This window comes from Alligator sinensis, unplaced genomic scaffold, assembly GCF_000455745.1.
Source record: "Alligator sinensis unplaced genomic scaffold, ASM45574v1 scaffold274_1, whole genome shotgun sequence".
NCBI lineage: Eukaryota > Metazoa > Chordata > Crocodylia > Alligatoridae > Alligator > Alligator sinensis.
The window spans coordinates 969,322-991,523 of NW_005842124.1; the positions used below are offsets into that span (position 1 = coordinate 969,322).

Here is a 22,202-nt window from a genome sequence, read left to right on the forward strand (position 1 = left end):
CTTTCCTGCCTATGTAGGGGGTCGGACTCGATGATCTATTGAGGTCCCTTCCGACCCTAACATCTATGAATCTATGTTCTAGACAACAGATCCAAGATGTTGAAAAGGGGTATGTGGTGGCAGGAGAGAGCTTGCTGCACATGTGTTATGAGTATGCTGCACTGGTGTCTGGCATCAAAGATGGGAGCTGTCAGCAGTGCATGAGGGGGTAGTAGAACCACTGTGTACCCCTTCGGATCCATCCCTGATTCCAGAGGGAAGGAGAGGATAATAATTTGATTCTTATATGACTTAAATCTGTGATTTCAATAAAGAAAAAAATGTATGTGAATCAAATGGGTCTCCAATAATTAATTCAAATGCTAGAATCAGACTTTTAAAATTATTTCACGGATAACTTTTCACTTTACATTAAAATCAATCAATATGCAACTTGGTAGATAAAAGATTAGCATTCAGACTCCCCATCTTTGGAGATTCTGTATGGCCAAAAGTGGAGTATGACCATATTTTCTGGCATATAACATACTTTCTGTATGTAGTATGGAACTTGATGTCAAAGGGGAGCCTGAACAGGGGAGGAGTGTGTGTGGGGGAGATCTTTGATTTGAGACAAGTTGCAGTAGTTAGGGAGCTGAGCCAGGTCCTAAGCCTGCTGCCAGACCTGTGCACCAGATAGGGTCCACAGACTGACCTGGTGCACCGGGTCCAGAGCTGTCTCAGACCTGGTCCAGTGCACTGATTTCAGTGCCTCATGCTGATTCCAGGACTGTGCATTGACTCTGGAGCCTTGCACTAGGCCTGACCTGGCACGTGGCACTGGAGTCAGCACGCAGTCCCAGACTTGGTGCACCAAACCCTCCTGGCATGTGGCCCCAGAGTCAGAGCACATCCTGGATTTGGCACACCTGGTACAACTTGGAACATGGCTCTGGAGCCAGTGCCCAGGGTCAGACCCAGCACACCAGATCTGGGGCCATATGCCAAGTTAGACTTGGTAAGCTGAGCCCAGCTGTGGACTAACTCTGCATTCTGGCGCAGTCCAGTCAGTATATGCTGGCAGGTCCAGAAATGTGGTGATGGGGAGTGTTGGTAGTGTTTAAATTATGCAGCTCTGATAGTCAGCCATCAACATTGCCACTGCTCTGTGTTCCTCCTCCCACCCACTGGGATCCTTCTTACTCATAAAATGTGCACCTCGATTTTCCCTAGCTGGTTTTGGAGGAAAGGGTATGTGTTATATGTGGGAAAATACAGTAGCACAGGGACTGCAGGTCTACGCTTTGCTTTTCATATTGGAGTAGTTGCTACTAGAAACCTGATATTGACCTGGTGTGTAACCCTTCTAAGTACTGAACACATTAACCCAAAGCCTGCAGTTGTTACTGAGGCAAACTGACTGAAATGACTATAAGATTTGGTCATATATTGTAACATAAAATCCAACAGGAGTTCAAAATGACAGTAAATGTACATGGGCCTCCATAGAGATAATAACATTGGATTATTGATTGATTTGGTTTTCCAATACTTTGTCTGCAAACATTTTCAGTCTTCATAAAATAGATTTACACATTTTTACATTTACATTGTAGATTTACACTTTTTTATTTTCTCTTTCTTTTTCTTTTCTTTCATAGGGGACAGTTAAACACACATTTAATTAAATGTTTTGAGGACTTTAGATGGGTTGGAATCTTAGATGTTGCAAAACTTTTTGTAGAGTTCTGTTTGTTTCTAAAATGAAGCAGTTTTATAGGGAGTTGTATAATTTTCCTTTTCAGGTTATCTTTCACTTTGTTGTTGCAGTTGAACATGAACTAAGCTCATCTGTTCTAGGCATCTGCTCAACCCCCTGTATTTTCATCTTTTTGTGGGGAAAATGGAACAGACAACTGCCTTTAAAGTTGCTGCCCCTGCCAGTATATGGGTTAATTTTTCCCTTAAAACTCTTTTTACTTGTGCTAGTAACAATTTTCAGACTTCTTTAAACATGTATCTTGCATTTCTGTGAAAACTTCTCCTAGCCAAACAGTGTTAAACTGAATAACTATATTCAGTTCTTTTTAAAACTACCCTCTTCCACCTAGATACTAGTTCAGATTAGACCATACTGCTTTTATCACTTATTGAAAAAGATGGTATTAGTGCTTACAAAGTTTTGTATGATGGTTAAGCTATTAAAACAGGACAGATGTGGCTCCAGTGGAAACCAGTTACCTTATTTCGTGAAGAGTTAGAGAAGTCTCATGAGATCTGTTATAAATGTAACCTTGTCCCATAACATGAAACTAGATATTTGAACAGTCTGTTTAAAGCAGGTATTAATTTTAAGAGTGTTGTTGTTTATGAAATGCTGGCTAACAAGCTTCTGTAGCAGTATTCTGAAAAGTTACTTTTAACAATTGTTTTAAAATCAGAAATTGAAATTGTAATTATTAAACTGTCGGTAGACTCTTAATTTGTCACTTCATAGGGGAGTGGAAGTAATAGTGACCAGTTAGTAGGAGCTGATAATGTGGCAGAGGGAGAAGGGTTTGCTGGCAGGGGATTAAAGCTACAGCAAATTGAATCAGAATGGCAAATTGAACCAGAGTTTACTGTAATTAGGGAAGATCAAACTAGTTTAAATTAGAATATCCTATTTATTTGCAAATATTTATTCATCCATTCAGAGAGCCCTGCTGATCATGGAGCAGGGAAAGAATTACTATTTTAAAACCCTCTGCATATTTAGTTTCTTTGTTTCATTATTATTAGTTTAATAGTTTATTTGCAATAATGTAATGGTTTATTTTGCTAAAATGATATAGTAGAATTCACAATTGTATTATAGGCTTGGCAGAATTATATTTTTTATTTTGATGGCCAAAATCAATGTTTATTTTTAAACATTTATTTTTATTATTATTGATTTTTAAAATTTCAGGATTGAGTAAAAGTAGGACTGTGGGGGGCAGACAATTTAGTAATGACAGTATACTTTTAAAAGCTTTATAAAATCGCGTGTCAAAATAGAAAAAGTAAATATCCATAAGTCAATAAAGCCTATCTGCTTTAAATCATTTTGTTCATTTGGTAGTACATTTGTCTCATGGGATGGAGTGTGGGAGCAGAGGCCAGGTTAGGGGCTGCAGGCTGGGGCCACCAGTGGAGAAGGCTTGTCAGGAGACTCCTGGCTGTCAAATGCTACTTAATTCCCTAGCTCCATGCTGCACCAGGAGACAGCAGCCACCCAGTCTGGGGTGGGAAACAGCTCCCTGCTCCCTGTGGCCCCTTAGTGAGCAAGCCCCACCTGGCAGCCACCAGTGGAGGGGTGGCTTAACCCCTTGGTGGCCACAGTCTCTTGCCCCTCTGGGCAGCAGAGGGGCAGTGGCTGGGCCCTGGAGGCACCCTGCCCCAGTGATGCAGGGGACAGGCTGGGCTCAGTGGGAATTTGGTACCCAATCCCCAGCTGGGACCTGGACAGAGCAAATGGCCAGCGGTACTGGGTTCCTGGCTACCAACAGCCCTGCCCCTTGGCGATGGGACCCTACAGCAGTGTCCCTGTCCCATTTCCCCTCCCCCCCTGCCCCTCCCTCCCCAGCACGGCCCCCATTTCCTGAAGCAGCTGCCCAAACCACTTTCAGAGAAGCAGTGTGCGGTCAGTGGACCCAGGGCTCCCCCCACCCTGCCTGCAGTGGCTGTTCTGTGTGTGCAAGTGGCATGCCCATGCCTGGATTTTCTTTACCCCCAACCCAGATTTTTTTTTCTTACGTCCTCTTTCTATACATTTTGATTATTACCAATGATAATATTTTTCTCTCGGTTTGCAAGTCTGAGGTGAAGTCTATGTTTAACGATAAAAATTGAATCCTGCCACACCTAATTATATAAAGATAATGTGACATGACTTGTTATTGGTAAAAGCATACAATAAAATTACACATTTACTAATTTAGGCAAAAATTAAATTTAACATAATATGTTATAATACATAAAATAAATTAAATAGTACTGTCTCGGACGGCCAGAACCGACTCGAGGTGATTTAGTAATTACTCGTTCGTTGGGCGGGCTGGTGAATAGAGAGGCGGACAAGGCTTAGTGGTTGCAAAACTTTACTTACGCCGCTTGTAGCTGCGACGCTGACGGTCCGGTCGTCTGAACAACTATGTTAGTTGTTCCAGCTGGCAGGGCTCAGGCTAGCTCATCCGTCCACAGATCAAGCCGGCGGGGCAAGGGTACGTCGGGGATTGCGCTTGGCGACGGGGAGAAGAATCGATAGGTGATCGTCTATCAATTAGCTCAGCCGCAAGTCAGATCTCTTTAGAGGCACTCTGCAGCGTGCTCAAAGTTCTCCGACTTGGGCGGAAGTTGCACGAAATTTTAAACGGCTAGCAAGCCAATTACTAGCCGCCACGTAGGAATAATTTAGAACTGGCCAATAGCGGGACACAAATTTGCATTCAAATGGCGGGAACTCTCTTGCACCGGGGTTTTTTGCTGCAACAGAAACCTTTTACTTTGCAAGAGGCTCTCATGTGGCAGGAAAATTCTATCGTGCCAAGGCACCAAAATCACTGGGTTGTGACAAGTACAATTAAATTAAAATCAGTGAATTTATTTGATTTTTTTTTTTTGGCCCTTGTTTTTTGTGCAAGTAGTGCAAATGCACTTACAGAATATAGACTAGGCTGTAAGTGGTTGGAGAGGAGCCAAATTGTTTTTGTTTGTTTGTTTATTTCCTCAGTAGCCCAGTACTTAAAAATTTTCACTAATGGAGAGCTGCGTTTTCTTCTAATTTAAAGAAGGAACAAGGCCACAAATAGTGATTTAGGTTGTCTTTCCTGCAGGAATATATCTTGTCTGAATATGGGGTCTGATATCACCTCCCAGTGACGACTGTAGATCTCATTAGAGTTGCAGTTTCATAATGGCCTTGTTGTTTGTGTTTTTGTACTTCAGGTAGATAGGCTTCTAGGCCAAAAGAATACTTTCCATTATTACTTCCTTCTTACAGGAATTTTCTTATGTCTTTAATTGCTTGAACTAAAAATTAACTAGCAATCTAATGAAATAAATACACAATTAAATACTTGGGGAGTGAATAATATTCACATAACTAACAAAAACTATATTAACATATGTAAGATTCTTAAATACTTAAAATTCACTGTTCGAAGTAAAGATGAAAGTTAATTTCCTAAAATATTACTTCTTGACCAGCACTGATTCTTAAGTTTGAACAGGTACTTTTTCTCTTGGATGATTGGTCCATTCTTTATTTTAATCTTTGTTTGTTATAGAAATGCAGTGAAATAAATTAAAATAATTCAATGTAAATATGTATGAAGTACATAATTACTAATAGAGTAGAGTTCAAACACTGTTGATCTATTTTGGTTGAAACTCTCCAGAGAATGTTAACTGATGACTTGTCTTCGTAGTGACATTTTCTCCCAGCACCTCAGCTGGTGCAGCCACATTGCTGCAAACCTATATTAAAGATACACTACTTGGTGTAAAAATAACTTGCACCACAGTAAGCTATAACTACGTAAGTTTCTTCTAGCACATCTGCATTTTCATTTGTATAGCTACATTGGTGTGGTTTTAATGGAAGGAGCAGGGGGAGCATAAATAATGCCCAAGTTCCCTTGCTTCCACTTACAAGAACATAGTTTGACTAGCCAATTGCCTGTCAAGAATGATGGGTGGGGAGGAGGGCTGGGATGGAGTCCCGCCACTTAATGCCCCATGCTGCTGCTCTTCTGCCTTGGCTCCCCCACCCTCTGTCTGGTCCTCAGCACGGTTTCAGAATCATGGCAGCATTCCCCCATGCTTGGAGCACTCTGATTGGCTGTTTCTGTCAGCCAGTCAGAGTGCGAATAAAGTGTTACGGATGGACAGACAGACTTAGGCTTTTATAATATTAGAATGGTTGTCTTTTGTTTTTTCCAACAAGGGTGTTACTATCCATCTTAGCATGAACTACTGGGTTCAGAAGATTCTTCGCGCTTGAACAAAGGACGTACTCACGGTTGTTCTCACTCTTGCAAAGCTTTATTTAAGGATGCTCACAGAGGCAGGCAATAGGACAGAGCAGAGGGATGGTCACTTCACATCAGCTCTAGGCGGCAGTCGTCACTCTGCATAGTTCTCTTGGCTTTGGACTGTTTCGATCTCGGGGATGCGATAGCCTGCACCGGGGCTCTGCACAAGTCAGAACTCTTGCTAGAGTGGAGGAACTCATTGTAACTTAAGAATGTACAGCTTATATAGTCTGGAGTAAATAACGTGATCTCAAACTGGGGATTTGTTTATCTCAAGCTAAGACTTTGGGGATGAGTTGTGATCTAACACACTTGGTGTTTACTACATTCTACTGTATTACAACATTCTACTATCTAGGTTTATGGTTCGGTCACGCACACAGCAAGAAGCTACGTGCTGTTTCGCTGGCTTACTATGGAGTCAGCATACAAAACTCTTGCTATTAGCATTTAGCAAAGCTCTTACTATCATAGGTTAATTTTCTATTATTTCCCACACAGATTTGTCACCAAGTACCATATATAAATATATTTCACTAGAACTATTAAATAGTCTCTAGGGCGTGCTTCTAGATAGGGCTCTGAAAATCTTTGTTAGTAGAATTGCATAGACCGGGGGTGTCAATTTTTGGTGCAGGCCTGGGGCTTCTTGTGGGCTGGGCCCAGCCTGGGGCATGAGGAAGTGTTGGTGGCAGTTCCAGCTCCAACGTGGGGCATTCGGCAACAGCTCCAGTCCCTGTTGTGTGCCCTGTGCCAGAGTTAGAGCTACTATTCACTGTGCTCTAGTGGCAGCTCTAGATTCAGTAGAGGGCATGTGGTGGGGGCTGACAGGGAAGGTAGGACTGGCAGTGGCAACAGGTGAAGTGGTCAGAGGCTGACTGGGCCTGTACCAGCCTTCACTTGCCCTCCTGCTGCTGATTCTGTGTTAGGCCACTCTCCCCGCCATGCCCCTTACCTTCCAGTGGCCTGGTGGGGGTCATCCTCTGAAAGTAATTCGCTCCTAGTATCTGTGACTACTTTTGGCTTTTTATTGTAATAACTTGAACAAGTTGTTTAACTGAAAGTAAAGGATTTCTCTGAATTCCGATCTTCAGATTTTACTTTCTAGAGCAATTGGGGCATGTGATTGCTTGAATATTCTGAAATAGAAGAAAGCTAGTGAAGAATGCTTGAAATACTCCTGGTAAAAATGTGGAAAATGCCAACTTTCTAGTAGATATTCAGTGTACATCGTATTACTGAGTAAGTGTTACTATCAAGTTCATGCTCTTTTCCCTTGTAGACAAATAATGCTATCGGATTTTGTTGTCTCTTTCAGTACAGAAATTAGAATTTTTCTAGAGAATTTTTCACACAGTATTTTAACTTCTGGTGATAACTTCTTTTTTTACATTGTGCCAAAGTATTCATTCTCTCTCCTTGTATGCTCCTTCAGAGTACTATTTTTGTATGAAATGTGTTGATATCACTTTTTATTTTGTTATACAGTTGAGGAGGAAATATGTTTCTTTATTGGGATCCACAGATGCATACATGTAGATGCCCCCAAGCTCAGAACTGCAATCCTATTTTGAATGACAATATCCATATAGGGCTCAGGTTTGTTTGTTTGTTTTTTAACCCTCTTCCCCTTTCTTCCCTTCTTTCAGTTAAAGGCATAAAAGGTAGGGAGCAATTGCAACCAGTCCTCATTTCCTTTTGACACCCATGGTAGGGAGACAGAACCAGTGGTATTTGCCTACTGTTCCCTTTGTATTTTTTATTTATTTATTTATTTATTTTAGTTTTTAATTTTTTTTACTTAGCCTTGGGTAGATAGATATAGCAAGCCTTTATTAGCCAGAAGGACCAGGTATTTATAAAGGTTGCACTTATTTGCAGTTCAACATGTTTAAATGCTTACAGCCAAAGACAATAAGTATTTTCTTTCTTTATTCTCATGTTTTGTTCTCACTCCCAATTCAGACTTTTAACATAAAAAATACAGAAACCAAAAAGGGCAAATGACTTTTTAATGCATGCTTTGTGCCTGTCCTGTAATGATTTGATTGTTTTTGCAAGTGGCTACAACAACTGTTTTGACTTGATGAGAGCTGCTTTCAAATCTTTGTCCTTGTAGAAGGACTAGCACACCAAACACTGAAGACTATAGACCCTGTCCAAAACTCTACCAAATTGAACAGGCCTTGTGGAAAACTTAAGACTTTAAGATAGAGGATTGAATTCTGAGATGGATCTGACTCCTGTTAAGTCCTCCTCTGGCAATGTCCTTGGCAACTGACATGTGACTTCCCCAAGAGCAGTACTGCCAAAAGATCATTGGTGTCAAGCAGGGATCTGGAACTTATTTACACCTACACTGACTTCTGACACTGAAACCAGTACTGTTTCTATGTAGCAAGGAATGCAGAATATAGGGATAGACACAGTTCTTGACACCAGCCATTTAGGCTCCCATAAGGAAAAGCCTGATATCTATCCACCAGGAAACATCACTAAGAATCCTCCCTTGAAAGTGATTGATGGTGGTCCAGCTCCAGGTACCTGTGTCTGTAAATATCACTGACTGCCAAGCAATGATGTTGATGCTGGTGGCAGCTTCAGCATCAGTACTAGTACCAACTGTGGAATCCCTACCAAAGCCTGCTGGTTCCACACTAGAGGAGACTCTCTCGTCTTGTGATGCCCTTGATATTGATGCCTTCACAGTAAGCAGTCTTCATGTCAAGTCTATTATTTAGTGCATATTTCTGATCTGTCAGTGGCAGAGTAAGCTATTTAAATCAGTTATTTAAGACCAGTGATTAAATCAGAAGGTAGAAAACCTTGGTTTAAGTAGTTACTTTTAATCTTGTTTTGCATTTGTACTTCTGGCTCTTTTCCTGAAAACATAAGTGTTCATTGTCATGTTGATTTGCAGATGAGCATAATCTTTGTCAAAATTAGTATCTCTTAGTAATGAGAACACAATATATGCATTTAAGCAATTTAGTAGCATAATGTATATATTTCAGATGTTAATTTTTAATTGTTACTATGTTAGGAAAGAATTGTGAAATATTTGATGCACTAGATGACTCTTTTTTTTTTTAACTGACTTGTTAAAATGCACTTGGAAACAGGAATTAAATGTGCACAAACAGCACTTAAATTTGTTTTTATTAATTAAATATAATTAACTTAAATATGCTGGATACATAATATAAGGTTTGTATTTAAAACAAAGTGATTCATTAAACGAAGAAAATGCTAATTGTACTTAGTGAACTGCTTTGTTTCTGGTCAGCATAGGGCAGATTCAGTTACCCAGTAGGATCTTCAAAAGGGTTTTTGCTGGTCTTTTTCCTTAAAAGGAGTTTGATTTAAATTTTTAAAACCAATTTCAAATAAATTCATTGTTATTCTTTTAATATACCTTGCTATATGAACCAACATCTCACTAAAAGTTGCTTATTTCCCTTGATGAAATCTGCCACTCATCGCTTTGTGTCATGCCTTTTCTTCTAGGCCTTTCCCTTCTCTGATCAGGAGAAAGATGCTCAAAAAGCAGTGCCATAGCAAGTGGGGGGGAGGGCGGCAACCACCCTAGGTGCTGAAACAAAGGGGTGCCAACAGGTGCTGCCCAACTGGGGTGGGGTGCAGGATGGAGTCACTAGTGGCTCGTTTGGAGGGGTGTGGAGACAGCGGAAGGGTGGCTCCCACTGCTGCATGCACTCCTGGGCAAGCATGGGAGGGGCATGTGCTCCCCAGGACCTGTGCACGGGGCGAGGGCCAGCTGGTGCTGTGGGCTTTGCCCTAGGCACCAAACATCATTGGTATGGCCCTGCTCAAAAGCTCTTCTTTAGAGCTCTTAAATATTCATCATATAAATATTGAAAGGGCCTGGTTAATGCCAGCTGAACCAGGCTTATCAGTGCAGGTCACTACCATGGCACAATTGAGCATCCCAAATGTCTTTGTTCTGATCCCCCTCCTATCATGTGAGGAAGCAGAGATTGAATTTTAATCTGTATCTTTGACCAGCTCCCCACCAAGTGATAAGGATGAGCAAGGGTAAGTGACTTGAGGCGATGTGGGCCCCAGAAGCTCAGGAGTAATATCCTTGCCCTCTTAAAGATTTATTGTCATTCTCCCTGGATTAATCTTTCTGGCCCTTTTCCTGTTGTTCAAAGACTTCAAATTATTGAGGTACTCCTCAAGAATTGCTGAATTTCTGATACTGAGACAGCAGTTAGAGAGAAATGTGTCAGGGGTAGGGGGTGGAAGGTAAAAAGACTTGCAAGCTTTGATATTCTGCATTCATCTGCTTCTGCTTGGGTAGCTATGCCTGTCTGGCTAGGGACAGACATTCAAAAAGTCTGAGCCTGAATTGATTCAATCTCTGCAGGTTAGTCTAACCTGGCTAGGCTAAATCACTTTAACTGCACAGACATCCCAGAAAAGCAGGCACATGCCTGCAGTGGCTCAGGCTAGAATCTGGCGGGAGGGGGGGAGGGGCGCTAGACCAGCCCTCCCTTCCCTTCTACAGGGCTTAGCTGAGGGGGCATGGCCCCTCTGATTAGGGAGGGGTTCCCCCCCTTGATAACAGAGCATTTATCAGCTCTGTTATCAGCATTTAACACCCCATCAGAAAACAAAGCCTTGCTCATTACAAGCTCTTCTTAAACAGCTTTCTCCAAAAGAAGGAATGCAGGTACATTACCATCTGAGCCGCTGATTACCTCCAAAAAGCCCTAAGTGGACACTGTCCTATCTGCCTTACACAGCATTAGCTAGCATACCACATGCTGGCTACAGTCTTTGCTGTGGGAGAGAGGAGGAAGGAATCTCTGCTTAAGTAGTGAGTGGTGAGGCAAGGGGAAGCCAGCAGATCCTGCTGTGCCTGCATGTCTCTGTCGGAGCTCTGGCCAGGGAGCAGAGGGGAAGGGCCAGCTGTGCTGTGGAGCGGAGGGCCCTGCCCAGCCCAGAGAGCATGCTGGGATGCTGTGGATGTCTGGTTTAGCTTAAACCAGCAAAGGGTCTGAGACAAACTTTCCATAAACTGGTTTGACCTAAATCAGTTAAGTGTGATACCACATTCAACCAGGCTTATCTCAGACTGGTTTCAGCCACTTTCAAACTGGTTTCTATGCACTGAACATCTGTTCTGTTGCAGGTTTAAACCAGTTTCTGATCGCTTAAACTGGTTTATGTGTAACGTCTGTCCCTAGCCTCTGTGGCAGCTTAGAGCTGACTAAGACCTTGTGGCAGACACCAGATTCTCTACCTCTTAACCTTTCTCTATGCTCTTAAGAGTTATTAGATGGTCCATACAGGAATTGATTAGGGAGCTGGTGGAGGTGCATGTGTAATCAAGTTATTATATATAATCACTTGAGGATATAAATCTGATGCTGTACACCCTGGCTCCTGCATGCACTCCTCTGTGTGTGAAAAATGTAAGTAAGCAGAAAGCCCAGCAAAAGATAAAGACTCCAGGAAACTGGATTTAGTTTGAATAAGTGCCTGTTTGTCTGCACTACTGTAGCTATAAATTACCAATTAGCAGGCCATCTTTGCAAAATTATTTCACATGGGACAGGCTGTATCCTTTCTTATCTCTACAGATGCCAGAGAGAAGCTGAAAGAGATAATTAGGGAAAGCCAAATAGTAACAAGAAAAACAACCATGAATTCTTGGAACATACCAGCTGGATCCGTGACTGTCACTGTGACCATGCACACAGAGTTATAGCTACAAGTCTTGGGAATTCCTAAAGAGCTGCAAAAACATTAATTAAAGAATTTGCATTTTGAGGAAGTAGAACTGGTCAGTATTCCTTCAAAAGCTCTAGACTGCATTGGGTTTTTTAGGGGGGAGGAGGGGCATACTAACACCCCCTCACCTGCAAGTTCTTCAGATGTAAAGGCCATTGCAGTCATTTCCCACTTAGACTGCCACCTACCTCCAACCTTCCAGGCAGCATGTGTGATGAGAATCAAGAACTTTATTTGAACCTCCTAGGTGGTCTTACTTCTCACCTTGACCCTTTCCAGTAGACTTGATCTGTTATACCACCATCATCCATCTGTCTATTGCTATACCCCGGGCTGTTGTTACGCATACAAATTCTTCCTATCTAATCCTCTTCCTCAGGGACCGTTCTCCTGAAAGCCAGCTAGAATGAAGAGGGTTTTCTCCATCACCTTAAAGATCTAAAAAAAACACTTTGGAGTACATGGAAGAAATTTGTTTTCATGATAATTCTTTCTCTTGAAGGTAAAAAGAGTGGAGTCCTATTCTAGACCTGAGAAAGTTGAACTGATATATACTGTCACAGAATCAGAAGGTAACTTTTTTTTTCCCTTCCTAAAACTATTCTTTCTAGATCAAAGTTGGCTTGTAGTTGCCAGCTTCTGGAATGCATACTTCTGTGTTAAAACCTATCTAGCCCACAGGAAGTACTGTATCTGTGATTCACAGTGGGATGCAGTCACCATCAGTATAAGATCTGTTTGGTTTCTCCACAGTATTTAAAGTCATTCCAAGAACACTGAGTTGTAGCAGTATCATATATGAGGAGATGATGCATGAATTCATATTCATATCTAGATGATTAGCTGATACAAGATAGGTCCAATCAGGAGGTTTTCGAAGCCTTCAGCTGAGGCAGCTGAATCATTTAGTGAACTACAGGAAAGTCTGTTTTTTCCCCACCACAGACAATAGAATTCATAGGAGCCCTCAGCAACTCGAAATTGGTGAAAGTGTCTATTTTCCTGAACACACACTTTTTTCCTCTTCAGTTGAGAATTCCCAGTATCAAATTTGAACCCAGCATCCAAAATATGAATTTATCTTGGACTTCTAGTTCACCTGTTAACCTGTGCTTATGTGATGCTTCTTGTCAGACTTCAGTTGCACCTGTTTTTCAAGCCTAGTTAAAGACTTGAAGTGGGCCACAAGATAGCAAATGATCATGCAACTTGTCCCCTTGCATTGCCTATCAGTACAGAATTGGCGATTTATATTCAACACTGAAGAGAGATCTTTCTCTACTGCTCCTTTTATAAATATCATGAATGCATCAGGATAAGTTGAGGTGTGTACCTCGATCACTTCCACATGTAAAGAACTTGGTCTGAAGAGAATGTGATTCTTTTGCATAAACATATTAGAGTTATGAGCAATGAAATTAGCTCGTATGACATTCCAACCCATTCTACAGAATGTAATGGTGCAGATATAATTTATTGTCTAAACCAGTGGTTTTCAAACTTCCTAAAATCATAGAGACATTTCATATTACTTCTGCTGCTGCAGCCTCCAACCCTTGGCTCCACAGGCCATGTGAGCTACTGTGAAGCCAGGCGACATGGCCCAGCAGTGGTGGCACACCACCTTTCTGCCTTGCTCCACCATTATCCGCAATCTCTTTGCAGACCCCTGATGACCTATTACAGAACACCTTGGTTGCACAGAGCATAGGTTGAAAACCACTGGTATAAACAAACAAGGAGGTCCCGGCTCATGATTCCTGCATCAAGAAGCTGTTATAATGGACTTTGTACCAATAATGAGAGAGAACCCTAAAGGCTCTTCATCTTACAGGATTCGTCAATGATCTAGAAGACTTTCCAAGCAAACAGTTCAACCTAGCCTTGAGCGCTCTCAGAAGAGATTCATCATCAAGCCAGTACTCCTATTGATAATGGAAAATCCCATTGTAGATCTCTTTGCCATGAAAGAGCATATGAAATGCTCAGCTTTTTGTTCCAGAGGAGACATGAACCCAGCTTCATTTCAAGATGTTTTCTTCATTGTAGGGCTAATGTATACATTCCCAGGATTATGTGCAAACTTGTATAGGACCAAACTATGCTAATTCTCATAAGCTAGAACTGTCTCGGGCCATGGACAGATGTTACAGTTGTGCTAGGAAAAACACCTTTTCAGCACAAAAAACTAACGCACAAGTGTTCATGTGGATTCTGGCAGAAAAAGCCTAGTATACAAACTACAGCTGTTTCAAACAGCAACTTTACTATTTTCCAGTGCCATGCATGTAAAGCCTTTTCAGTTATACTTAGCATAATTGGGGTCCCTATGAGCAACCTCCCAGTATTTCCAAAAGAGGAGGGAGGGAGAGTGGCTGGCTCCCTGATAGGCTGCCCAATGAAGAGCTGTTGGAGCCTTGCAAGACCCCTGCTACTGTGGCACCTTGAACAATGTTGGCTCCGTCCAGCACTGTCCAGATCATAGTGCATCCTCCTGCTGCCCCTCGAACAGCGCCATCAAGAGGAGAAATTCCATACAGTGGATGTTTCAAGGACGTGTTCAGGCTACTTTGGCAGGAAGAACTTTTATATACTATTCTCCTGTCTTTTCATTGCCTTCTCTAGGGCTTCAAGACATCTCTGTTTGAGGATATCAAAGTAGATGATTACCCACTATATGTTCGCTGTATAGTAGTGGACTGATCTATCTGTCCTTGCAGACATAATGTGCTGTATTTCCATGCTCTTTACCAGAGCATGGAAATGTGTAACTGAAGCTTGCAAGACGGTTATATGGTATGACTGACTTAACCATTATGTCCTTGGTCTAACTGCAAGATCAGCTGCTAAATTCAAGAAGGCAGTGTTGCAATTGCTCTTTAGTTAGCATAATTTTGGGTGGGTTCTGGAGCTCTTAACACCTGGATTGTCTTCACATTAACATGTGAAACTAGTTTTAAACACTCCTTATGCAGCTCAAAGCTATGCCATTCCAGGGCAGGATTATCTCTGATCTGTGCTTCCCAGCTCATGTTGCATTAAGGTGTAGCCACCTTAGTCAACCTGTGGGTCATGACGCAAAAGTGGGTCACAAGAATATATGAAATGGTCACAATCAAACTTGAAAAATGGATCAACAAACTTCTTAAAAGGAGAAAGAAAAACATGGGAAACTCTGGCTATTTCCTTGCAGGCTCTCAGAGTTCCAGCCTACAAGCGGCTGTTTGGGGGGGGCCCCCATTCCCACCACACCTGCCCCCCTTCCCACACACCCACCCTCTGCCCCACAGATGGGGGTGGGGGGGAAGCTGGGACCTGGGGGTGGGGAGACAACAGGTCAGAAGTGAGAGGCACTGGGTCAAGACTGGCCATCAATTTTTTTTTTTTTTTTACCAAGACCCATTTGTAAACAAAGGTTGAGAACCACTGCTCTAGGTTACACCTTAATGTTAAACCTTCCCCCCATGCCCTTCCTCCACTGCTGGCCCCAATTGTGTCCACTACTCCCCCTCCCACTAGCTGCCTGACTTGGCTGTTCCTTGGGGGAGCAGCCAGGGAAGGGTGGAGAGCAGCAGTGGTGGCTGGGCAAGCAGGTTAATGCTTCCCTACCTGTTTCCTAGGACAGACAGCTGGGCAGCTGCAAGTAGGTTGGAGAGGGCAGGGGGGAACCCTGAGGTGCAGGTCCTAGCAGTGGGGAAACCTGGGGGACCAGAGGGGAAGCCCAGAATGGGAGGGGGAGGGGATTTTTACCTTTTAGTTTGCCAGGCACTTGCTGGCCTGACGTGACTGCTTCATACTCAAGTTAGCTCTAATGCTGATCAACATTTGTGCAGCTCAGTGTAAAGCAGTGCTTCCCAAACTTTTCCTTAGTGGGACCCCATTTATGACCCCATTTCCACAGCATGGCCCCTCACTCCCAACCCGCAGCCCCTTGTCATCCCACCCAGCAGTGCCAGAGCCCTGGCTGCCACCCGCAGGAAGCAGCAGCTGCTGTGGCTTCCTCTACAGGCAGTGTTGCTGGAGCTGAGCCTGTTTGGGGCAGGGGGAAGGATGTGGGCTAGCCGCTGCGGGTTTGGGGCTCCTGGCCCTGCTGCTCTCCCACCATGGGCTCTGTGGTCCAGTGGGTAGGACCTGGAGCAGGAGGGAAGGAGTGCCATGCTGTGCCATGCCACCATGGCTGCCAAGTTGAGGTGCCCCCTGTTCACCTGGCCGCAGTGTGGGCACAACTCTGCACCACCACCAGTGCCATGCCTCACCTTGGCAGCCATGGTGGTGCGGTACTCCCTGCTACAATGGGTCCCACCCACTGGGCTGCAGAGGCGGTTCCTGATCTGATGGAGCTGGTCTGGCTCAGCTGCAGCCCTGCACCCCGCTGTGGGTGCAGAAATCTCGGGGCGACACCATCTACTGATGTGACCCCATTTGGGGCTGCGACCTGGTTTGGGACCTGCTGGTATAAGGTGTAACAAGGCCCTGACAGTACTCCTATCTCCCACCCATAGATGGTGCATTACTTGCCAGTCATCACTTCTATCCTAAGAACAGGAACTACAATGAATCATGACATACTCAAAGAAGAAGAATGATTATTTTTCACTCTTTATCAATACGGATTCCATGACCCACCATCTGTCCGCTTGACAGAATCCTGTAATTTGAGATTTTGAATTGGTGTGGGAACTGAGGTGGGCTTGTGGCTTCTTTGTCCTTTATGGCCATGGATATATGACAGGAAAATTATAGTGCAGTAGCAGCTCCTACAGATGCTATTATTCAAGAAGTTCTGATCTTACATGTACCAGATAAAGTGCAGATCTGTGTTGATAATGACATCTTTAAAAAAACAAACAAAAAAATACCCCAAAAATAACACTTTTTTTCCCTTCTATCTGGAGAGCAATACACTCAAACACTCTATGTTGTTAAAGCATTCATCAGAATCATCAAAACTATAGCAAAAATTGCTTTGTATATTTTATTAAATTTTTTTTTTTTTTTTTTTTTTTTTTTTTTTTACTGTTTCATGTTATACTTGTAGGGTTTATCTTTAATGCTTCAGTAAGTATGACTGAGGGATTTGGGATTGGTCTTTATTCCTTGGACACAATTTTTTCCTAAAAATTCTCTTTAATTATTCTATAAATGTCATCTTCATTAGTATACTGGTAGGTAATGTAATTATGTTCCCCCACCTCAAGGGAGAAGTTTGCTTTCTTCATTCTAGATAGCGATTCCTCAACCCCTGTTCCCCAGCATGTTGTCAAATGCTGCATCGTATTGGGTCCTTTAAATTGTCCATTGGTGTAGAAAATTCCAAGATTAGAAGGAAAAATCAGGTAATGGGACTTGAAATTGTATACCATAATTGATTATGGTGTTTGCAAATTGCAACTGCAAACAAGTGGGACTCATAAAAGCTGTATCTTTCAGAAAAAATAATTTTCAGCAGCAAAAAGGATTTTTCTTTTGACCAGGAAAGCCTAAATTTAATTTCAACACAATGACATCTCTAACCCTTAAAATATGAATTGATGCAGTATAATGGAGCACCTCCTTGTTACTCAAAGCTTTTCTTAGAAGAATGAAATAAACAAGAATCTGTTTAACTTTGTTATTGCTGTTTAGAAGGCAATGAGTAATGATGAAACTGGCAATATTTCTTTCCATCTGCTGCTACCCACAAAACCAGTACCAAAGGTAGACATTCAACAGAAATTTCAATTTCGTAACAGAATTTTCTTCTGTTCAATCCCCTGACATAGATTAGGCTTAAGACCTGGTAACTCCTTAATCACGTTTTAAGTAGTGAGCAGGCCACACATTCATTCAATTAATGGTATGATAAAACCAGGAATAAATGACAAAGTTATTATGCAAAATTCTAATATAATAAAAGCCTTGGTCTGTTCGTTTGTCTGTAATGCTTTATGAGCACTCTGATTGGTTGTCTTGCCAGCCAATCACAATGCTGACTGAAACAACCAGTCACAGTGCTCTGCACAGACAGACACGCATGGCGGAGTGCTGCCATGACAATGGGGACTGAGGGGCCAGAGTGGGGGAGTGAGGCCAGCAATGCTGAGGATAAGATGCAGTTGCGTCTATATGGCATAATGAAATTTCATTCTAAAGACATGTCAACAAAGGGAAACAGCTATTCTACAATCACTCCCTGCATAAACCCTCTTATCCCAAACCAAGCTTACGTGGTTTAGCTTACCCCACTTTTGAAACAGGGTATGCTAAAGCTTAGAAAAAGACATTTGTAGTGCAAAATAGGTATGTCCACACAGGGAATTAGTAAGGAATAACTGTGTCTAGCTTATTTCACAAGAGCTTCCTCATGTAAGCAAGCTCTAAGTTTACACTAAAGAAAGTGTGTGTATATATATATATCTATATGTGTATATGCAAGCTTGCCTGTGCTCTGTATGAAAACAGTTGATTAAGCTAAAGAATCCATACATCTCTGGTATAGTAAAACTAGAGCTAGAAAAATTTTTTTTTGGACAAATAGTAAATTTGTCAAATGAAGGAGTTTCAGTTGTCCCAATATTATTAGTGAATTTAAATTGAATTTAGTAATTAGCTTGGACTGGAAAAGACTTTTCTGGAGGTAGTCGTAAAACAGCTAGAGTAGGAGGCCAATGTTGTCATCCTTTATCCAAGAGCTTTGCTGTAAGAGCATTCCTCCATGTGAGGAATCTAGATTTTGGTTTCCTTCTTTGCCTAAAGGGATTTGAACCCACATATTTCACCTCCTTGGAGAGTACTCTAATCACTAGGCTAATTGGAATGGTGTAGTACGAAGTGTGTGCATTACAATGTAGGGCTCTGCCCTTCCTGTTGACATTATTCCACCTTGTATGCATAAATATTCACTGAAGTGGAGACTTAAATCTATGCATCCCATCTCTTACAAGTGTCCTCACTACCAGTCTAATCATTCTTGCCTGCTCTATAAATATGTAAGTCATTTTATACAAAGCACAATAGATCCAACAGGGAGGACTGCTGGATTTTTACCCTACAGTGCTATATAATTTGGTGGCAAGGGTGGATCCAGCCTAGAGGCCAAAAGCATGATACTGGCTCCATCCCCCACTTAAAAAACAAACACACACCTAGATCTGCTGCTGCTGGATGGGTAGGGAATTTGTCTGAGCAGGATACCCAAGTTAAAAAACCCTTCTGAGTTAGGGTAGGGAACTAAACTAGAAACTCCCATCTCTCAGGTCTGTAAGCTATATTAAGGCAGTTACTTAGGAGAGGAAAGAAGAGTTCAAATCTCCTTAGCAAGAGGGAAGAATTGAATCTAGATCTTCCACATTCTGAGTGCTTTAACCACTGACTTAACTGGATAAAGGGGAGGCAATGAATGATACCTGTCCAGTTCTGTGTATCTTAGTTATTTATTTCCTTTGCTTTTTGACAAGAGGCTCAAGCGAAATATCTCAAGTTAAAAACCGTCTTGGTGTGGGGAGGGGAGGGATGTCAGTGGCTCCCAGAGCTGTGGCAATTAACACTGCCACTCTCTATCCTGCTCTCAAATTTCTGGAGCTGTGGGGAGCCCTGCAAACCATGGCATAGAGCCATATCATCTGACTCGGGGTAGCAAGAGGAGCTGTGGTTGCCGTGGCTCTGGGAGTTGCAGAAGTTAATGCTGCCAACTGATTCCAGCCCCGTGGGTCAGATGACCCTGTTTCATGCTCTGGATCTGGCCTGCGGACTAGCCCCACACCATTCATTTGGCTTGTGGTGCTGGATGAGTTGGACACTGCTAAATTAGACCATTATGTGTTGATGAGTAGTTTTAGCTTTTGACAGAAACTTAAGTTCTTATTCATTCCCTCTTTTCTAGATGAATCTGGACAGCATTAGGGCATGATATTTCAATAGCAAGGCAGCAAATAACAGTCAAAGAATCAGAACTTATTTTTTCTTTTTATTTCCCACCCTAAAGTGTTTATCTCCCATCTGGAAATACTTTCTCACCTTGCTCACTGCAACATCTTTCCTGTAGTACTTCGTCACAAAAATAAGAACGATTAAAGAATAGACTGAAAAAGGAAAACAAAAAAAGAGAATCCCAGCAAGGTAAAATAAATACTTGGTGTCACTACAGGCAGACAAGGTTCCTTGGGTGAATTTGATATCTTTTATTAGACCAACCCAAATGGTTGGAGAATAGTTATTAAGCAAGCTTTCGGGTTCAAAAACCCTTCGTCAGGCTAAGGAAGCTGCAGCAGTTGGTGTGTGCTCTTCCTGGATGGAATGAAAAGTAAACAAGCCAGGGGCTGGGCTGGGGAGTCAGTTGCCAGGCAGATTATAATGTGTCAAAAATCCATTTTTTGTGTGTCACTACACACATCGAGCAGGTTCCCAATGCTAAAGAATTGTGGAGAAGAAGTGTTGGAGAAGCCTGAACTGATTGTTCCCACCTCCACTGGAGGAAGATTTGAGAGGTTGTGGGATTACCCTTTGCCAATTGTAAAGACTCCCATTCTTGGGAGAAAATTGCTCTGCTGCTCAGACCTCTGCTACTATAGATACACTCTTTAGAGCAGTGATTCTCAACCAAGGTGCCATGGTGTGCCACACACTATTAGTCCTTTTCACATGCACAAACACTACACTTGATTCACAAGATAAACCTAGATATTTCACATGGGAATCCAGTGTCAAAAAACAATGTAACCTGTTGTAGTCTTTCTGAGTTTTCTGCAAAAGAATTGCTTTATTATTTTTCCATAGTCAAAAAATGAGTGAAAACAAAGAGCTGGTGTTTTGTGTCTGGTGTCCAGACTTTAACAAGGTTGAGTATTGCTTTAGAGAATTTAAATCTGACTATGGGTCCCTTATTGCATATACTTCAGCTTTCCTTTGGCTATGGACTGCTGGGCCTATTTCTCTTGCTTTTTTAGTTCCCTTTGCTGCCTGGTCCTGATCTTCCTTGGATGCACACCTTGCTGGGGTTATTGGACCCTAGCAGCCTTTCCTGCCCAGAGTAGTGGGGCTGGACCCAATCATCTCACAAGGTCCCTTCTGGCCCTAAGCTTTTGTGAATCTGTCACTGGGAGTCCATCTTTTTGGCCGGTGCCATAAATTAGCCCTGTGCCCTCCGAGTGCCACTGCAGTACCTTTCCCCTGTTTGATCTGCCACTGTTTTCTGCTCCCTGCCCTATCTGCCACTGTGCTGCCTTGTCAGTCTGCCACATGCCACACACAGAGGTGGCCTGTGCCACAGGTTAGCCACTTCTGGCATGTGACATACTTATGTTTTTCACATCTAAATATAATACATCTGTCTGGGACTCGTTTTTATCCCCTTTCCCTTTCTTTCCCCAGGGAAGAAAAGGCTCACAGATAGTTACCATCTCAATGAGTCCTACTTGAAGGCTTTGCATCAGTCAGACAAGCTTTTACTGCTGCGTTTTGCCCAGATCTTGGCAACTCTGAAAATCGTTTGTGTGGAAGAAAATACTTTCGAGAAATCAGTGTCTGTTTTTGTTCTCTTTTACTACCTCTGCATCATTTCTTATGGGTACCTTTTTGCACCTCCCTGGTCTCCTACTCCTCAGTCCGCATACTGTACTTACTTTCCAGCTTTATGCCATTCCTTCACCGCATTTGCCTGGCTTAAATAAGCTGCCTGGTTTGTGTGTTTCCTGCTGCCCGTGCCACTCCCCCCGCCAAGCTCCCAGCTTTGTTGCTGTTGTTTCCCCTTCCTACGCCGTGGCTGAACCCGAGCTAGCCAGGTAGGAGCGTAGCAGGCTCTTTACGGCTAAGACCCCGGAGAGCTGTAAACTCGATTACCACTTACATCAGTTACTGAACTGAAAGGGCTGAGAAGCCAGGCCAAGATCCTGAGTGCAGCGTGCGCGGGGCCCGCGGCCGGAGAACGGGCGCTGGCTCTACTCCCCGCGCTGCTGCTGCAAGCGCCCTGCACATGTCGGCGTTCAACGTGCCGCGCCGGCGGCGACTGCGTGCATCCGGCGGCCCTTGTCCCGCTTGGGTTTTTGTTTTTAACGGATTCAAGCTCATAAACATGGGGGCGGGGGGATTGAAAGGCGAGCGTCCGGCAGCGATGTCTGGTTTGCTCGGTGTCTGGTCTGTCGCTCCGTGAAACAGGCCCGTGGCTTGACAAGGACCCGAGTTGTTCCAGAAATCAGCCACGAGGCGTTTCGAGCTGTTCTGGCCGCGCGCGCTCCGCTCCGCTCTGCTCCCTCCGGCCGTGAGGGGGCGGGTCCGGCCATTGCTCCTCTCCCGCTCGCAGCAGCGTGCGGACGGCTTCGGAGCACTTGGCGCCGTCCTTCTCCAGGCCGGGGGCCGCCGCTTGCCTCCCTCCACGGGCCTCATTTCCCGGCCTCCAGCTGCCTGCGTGAGGGGGCGGCGCGTCTCCTGCGCTGG

At 43.2% G+C, this 22,202-nt stretch overlaps 1 long non-coding RNA gene across 2 annotated transcripts in view; it reads left to right on the forward strand.

Annotated features, from left to right (window-relative positions):
* Positions 1 to 22,196, forward strand: part of LOC106722263 — a 34,801-nt gene extending 12,605 nt beyond the window's left edge. Inside the window, exons 2-5 of one of the 2 annotated variants that reach the window (XR_003094371.1) lie at positions 7,524 to 7,634; positions 11,642 to 11,844; positions 12,295 to 12,364; positions 21,141 to 22,196. This is a non-coding gene — a long non-coding RNA (uncharacterized LOC106722263). Of the gene's footprint in view, positions 1 to 7,523; positions 7,635 to 11,641; positions 11,845 to 12,294; positions 12,365 to 16,990; positions 17,556 to 21,140 lie in introns of those variants that run through there. The other variant, XR_003094372.1, reaches the window with a different exon arrangement.
* The last annotated feature ends 6 nt before the right edge of the window (positions 22,197 to 22,202 follow it).